Source organism: Chenopodium quinoa, unplaced genomic scaffold (genome assembly GCF_001683475.1).
Source record: "Chenopodium quinoa cultivar QQ74 unplaced genomic scaffold, ASM168347v1, whole genome shotgun sequence".
Taxonomy (NCBI): Eukaryota; Viridiplantae; Streptophyta; class Magnoliopsida; order Caryophyllales; family Amaranthaceae; genus Chenopodium; species Chenopodium quinoa.
Window position 1 is genome coordinate 1,823,311 of NW_018743285.1, and position 6,208 is coordinate 1,829,518.

Below are 6,208 nucleotides of genomic sequence, written 5' to 3' on the forward strand. Positions count from 1 at the left end.
TATTTTTTAATTAATTATTTAGTTAGTATTTTCTAAAAAGAGTATTTTAGTAATTTATCTTACTATTTAAATTTTGGAGCCAAAATGATATTATATATATATATATATATATATATATATATATATATATATATATATTCCTATTTATTTAAAAAGGTTCGAACATCCATTTAATTAGGCTAGGAATTTAGAAAATCTGATTTTTCATGACTAACTAATTAGTTTATAGTTGGTATTTTTCTAATTAATTATTTTGTACAAAATATATTATTTACATAATTATTTTTATTACTTAAAATCTAACAAAATAACGCCTAAATATTAATAAGGGGGCCCAAAAATATGAGCTTGTGAGGCTCAATATTTTCGGCCACCATATAGTATTTTTGAGCAAATTATTTTGGTAATTTTTGTATTTTAATTATCTACCTTAAATCCCATTATTTCCTTAATTCCTATTTTCCACCTTACAAAATTTGTTCATCTTATTTATTTATCTTAAAATCTTTCTTGATTATTTCCCAAGCAAAGCCACTTACTATTTAACATTTCATGACTACGCACTTACCTTATTAGCTAATTACTTAATCACCATAAAACTAAACTTTCCTTAATTCTTTAGCTCTCTTTTCAAGTAATTCCTGAAACTAAAATTGCCATATTTCTTCCTACATTTTCTTAGCTTAATTCTTGCATGTTCTAGCCTATATCTACCCCTTGAATCAAAGCTAAAACTCACACCAAAAACTCTTTAATTTCTCTCTTAACCTCACGGTTTTCCTCCTCCCTTTAATTTCTCTCGATTTTCTTGTACCAACCACCGCCCTAACCGCCGCCGGCTGCCACCCTTCCTTGGCCAGCCACTGACACCAGTCGCCACCCCCTGCCGGCAGCAGCCACGTGTCGGCGAGCTGCTGCCACTACCAAGCCTTTTCCTTCTCCTCCTTCTCGATTTTCTACCTCTTCTTCTCTTCTCCTAATTAATTCTATTATTATTATTATTATTATTATTATTATTATTATTATTATTAGAAAAATTATTATAAGTGTTTTAAATTAAATATAATCAGTTTATTATTCAAGTTTATGAAAAGAATTTTTATAAGGTTCATGTACATATATTTGGGGGATTTTATTTTTAATTGTTGTGATTATTTGATGACCTTATATTAATTAAGGTTATATATAATTGTATGGTGTTTTTGACCAGATTACTTGAGGTTCTTTTTGTATTTGCTAAGTGAGGATGAAGGTATGTTTAGGTGGCTAGATACCTTTGAAATTGATTGAATTAAATAAGCATATTTTGATGATCAACTTGAATCTCATGAATGTTCTCCTAATAATGAGGATGAGACTCCTCATGTTAGAAGAAGTAAGAGACAAAGGAAAATTAGGAATCCTCTAGATGACTTCATAATATATTTAGTTGAAGGGTTTAGGGATGTCCTTAGTTCCACTACTCCATATTGTTTCAATGTGGATAGTGACCCAAAAACTTATTGCGAGGTCATATCTTCCCAAGATAGTGCATTTTTGAAGGAAGCTATAAATGATGAGATGGATTCCATCATGGGAAATAATACTTGGGTCATAGAGGATTTACCTCCCGGTTGCAAACCTCTTGGTTGCAAGTGGATTTTCACTAGAAAAAGGAGGTCGGATGGCTCCATAGTGAAATTTAAAGCCAGATTGGTTACCCAAGGCTTTAGGCAAAAGCATGGTGTTGATTATTTTGATACCTATGCACCGGTTGCAAGAATTACCTCCATAAGGTTATTGATTGCAATGGGTTCAGTATATAATCTAGTGATTCATCAAATGGATGTCAAAACGGCATTCCTTTATGGAGATCTAGAGGAAGAAGTGTACATGAAACAACCCGAAGGGTTTGTTTTGGAAGGACAGGTTAAGTCGTTGTATGGACTTAAACAAGCACCAAAGCAGTGGCATCGGAAATTTGATGACACGATTTTGTCCTTTGGATTCAAAGTGAATCAAGCTGATAAGTGTATATATAGAAAATTTGATGACAAAGGTCATGGTGTCATCATTTGTCTATATGTTGATGATATGCTTATCTTTGGTACAAGTCTACAACAAGTAGAATTGACCAAGGAAGTCTTAAACTCATCTTTTCAGATGAAGGATTTGGGGGAGGCGGATGTCATCTTGGGCATCAAGATCATTAGGGACAATGGAAGACTTATTCTAAGTTAATCTCATTACATTGAGAAGATGATCAAACGGTTTAATATGTTTGATAAGAGTCCTGTAAACACCCCCATGGAACCTAATGTTAAATTAGTTAAGAATTCGGGAAAACAATTTCCCAATTGGAATATTCAAGGATAATTGGATTCTTGATGTATGTCATGACAAGCATAAGACCAGATATTGCATTGGCTTTGGGAAAACTTATTAGATTTACTAGTCACCCGGGTGCACAACATTGGTTTGTAGTTCGGAGGGTCTTGAGGTACCTTAAGGGTACGTTTGATTATGGTTTGTCTTATAGTGGATTTCCTTCGGTTTTAGAAGGATATTCTGATGCAAGATGGATCACTTACAAAGAGGATGACTCTTCTGTAAGTGGTTGGGTATTCATGTTTGGGGGAGGTGCCATTTCATGGTCTTCCAAGAAACAAACTTGCATTGCCGATTTCACTATGGCAGCGGAGTTTATTGCTCTTGCCTTAGCTATTAAGGAAGCTGAGTGGTTGAGAAATCTCATGTTAGAATTGCCTTTATTGCCTAAGCCAATGTCACCGGTGGCAATCCATTGTGATTCGAATTCGGCTTTAATAAAGGCATATAGTCAAGTGTATAATGGTAAGTCTCGGCATATTTCACTTAGGCAAGCCTAGTGAAAGATCTTATCAAGATGGGGTCATAAGTCTTGACTATGTTCCTACAAAGTTGAATTTGGCGGATTGCTTTACTAAAGCAATGCCAAGGCATTCCATCATATTTGCTTTGAATGGAATGGGTTCATGTCCAAAAACACAAATTTGTGAAACCCAATCTAACACTTGAAGAAACATCAAGTCTTAGATTCAATGTGGTTAAATTGCATTTTTGATGTTTGTTAGCAATGTTCTGTGACCCATGTTGCTATGTTACTTGTGATGTGAGAGGTAGCGTCAATTTATAGTTCTCAAAGATCTAGAGTTGAGAAGCTCTAGATGACGGTGTCTTGTCACAAGGGCACTATTACGTATATGAGAACCTACCTATATAAGTTTGAAGTTTAGCCGCTTCAAGAAGTCTAGATGGACATATAGACTTTGATGAACTTATGAAAAATACGGACACATGGCTGTTTAAAAGTGTTAAGTGATGATAAATTCGATTTGTCTTGTGTGTACTTCACCTTCGAATGGTTGGATATATTCGTGTGATTCAATCCATATGGAAATCACGGGATATGATCATCGTTAAGTGTGTTGTACTAGGTTTCAATTCAATCCGAAGGGACATTGGCATTGATGCATGAGATGTGGCTTAATTGTTAGAAGTGAAGAAAGTTTTAAATTACACACTCTAAATGGGGGAGGATTGTTAGGAATTTAGAGTGTGATAAAAGAGAGCCCTCTCCTTTGGAATGGAGAGACCACGACTGGGAAGCCACGGAAAGCCGCGCCCGCGGCATGGTGGTCGTGCCCGCTGCATGGGCGTGGCCAGACATCTCCAGAAAGTTGGGTGAAATCTGCGATTTTCCTGTCCGCGCCCGCGGGCTTAATTGCCGCGCCCGCGGGGTCATGAGGAGCGCCCGCTCCTACTAGATGCCGCGCCCGCGGCCCTGGCAGTTGCGGTTTCGATTGTTTTTAATTGCGAAATTAAAAGAATAATTGATAAGATTTTTTGCTCTCTTTGTTTTCCTCTCTAAGTTTTTCACTCTTCTTCACAATTTCACTAAGAAACTTGCAATCTCTTCTTGAAATACACTATCAATTAAGTTTATTTTGAGAATTTGATCATCATACTATAATTCTTAGTGCAAAGATTGTAGTGTTTGTCTATTGTATCTCAAAGTGATTTTCCGGTTTCAACCCAAGCACCGTGGTGGGGGAAATAATCACTTTAGGAAAGTGTTTACACGCCTTAGACAAGTATCCGGTATTGAAGACTCACGTGGTCCTTGGTATTCTCATGTTCTTGTTGATTTCATTGGCTTGGAGTAGAGGCAAGTTTAGTATCTTTCATATTAGTGTTTTTCCTTGTAAAATCTGATTACATTGATATTTCGGTGTTTGGTTTGTAATACTTTAATTAGTATTGGTTGTTGTATAATTAGATTGAAATTATACACTGTTTAGGTTTTGTTCCACCATCTTTAAGTAATTCTTATTGTGTTGAATTGCTGAAAACCTAACAATTTAATGATGATTGGATTAAATTGATTTGAATTATAAAATAACCTTGAGAATTCATGTTTTAATAATATTTTTGAGAATGGATTTTTAATATCATGTTGAATGGTTTGAATTTATTTATCATGTTTAAAAGGTTTGATTTTGAAAGTATGTTGAATTAAATAAAAAAGAAGTTTTGAGTTGAATTATTATAAAAGATTGAATTATTGATTTAAAGAGAATGATTAAATTATTATTAAAGCTTTACAAGCATAATTATATTAATCTCACTATGCGGATTTGGTTGATAAGACTATGGACTTTGTATGACCTAGTCTTTCCTCAAGGATAACCTTTCTAATTAAAGATACTAACTTGGGGGGTGTGCGCGCTTAGGAGAGTAATTGATTTTAATACTCATTATTATTGAATTATTGAGTAATTTGAATTGATTTTGAATTATGAGTTGGAACTATTGGATTAATTATGGGATTGGTTTTAAATATATGTTTGCTAAATTGAGTTTACATTATCTTGCACTTATCGTACTTAGCATATTTTGCTAATTCGTATTTTGTATTTGTTTTGGTTCGCCCTATTTACCTTAATGGTAAAGCAGTATTGACTGTTTTCAGGTGGAGTCAATAAATGAGCATTTGGGAGTCATGGGATATGCTTCACTTAGTTTTAGGAATGTTGGTTTTATTTCTATTTTGAGTACTCATAACAATGGTTACTATATTTTATTAAGTATTAATAAAGAAATAGTTTGAGTTTTTGTTGCAAAGTTTTGGTTTTAATTAGTAGTTGGAGTAGCCTTGCGTAATCACGCGGCGGTAATATGCCTAAGTCTATCTCTACGGTATAAATATATGTATTATTTACCAAAAATAAATAAATTATATGTATTATACTGGTATCTCCATAGAGGGAGATTTAGGGGTGTTGTGTGTTACAATTATCACCAATGTTAAAATCATGTTTTTTTTTTGTTTTTTTTCCCCTTTGGATAGAGACAAAATGCGTAAGATTTTCGGGAAATCCTAGGTAGAAACGTTTAGAATAAGAATATAAGGAAAATAAGATAATGGAAAATAATGATTAAATATCACATATACTAGGTACGAAGTATTAAGACATTAAATTAACTTTGAAAATAGGACCATTTGCATTGGAAATAGGTAAATATATTTGAAAATAGGAATAAGTGCATTAGATTTATGCAAATATTTTGATAAATAGGAATAAGCATTGGATTTATGAGAGAAATGTGTTAAAAAGACCGTAATTACTTACATTTAGGAAAAATTGAAGCGTAAACATTAAAAAAAGAGAACACCTAAAATAACAAATGTAACCCCATTTTTAAGAACGAAAGGAACAATTAGTACTCGTAAAATTAATGGTCAAAATTGTACATTACAGTAATACACCTGTAATCAGAACTGAGCAAAACTATTCGAAAAACCAAAAACCCAATCCGTAATTGATCCGTAAATTAGGGTATCCGATCCGATAACTATAATGGTTTGGGAAGGTTATCGGGTATGGTTATGAATTGGGTATCAATTTTAAGTTAATTTACCTGATCCGATTCGATAAGCATTTTACCTCATAATCACTTTAATGATAAGAATGAATTGTAATATTATTAAGAATTTTGTCAAGATCACGTGATATTGTTGTTAATTAGTTTTGAATGATATCATAATAAGTTAATAATTACTTCGTATATTAATACGTTTAATTATCATTATTAGATACTCGAATCATATTGGGTAACCGATAATTAATCCGAAAATCTGAAAACAATTACTACCTCTAGTTTTTTTTTATGTGCAACTTTGGAATAT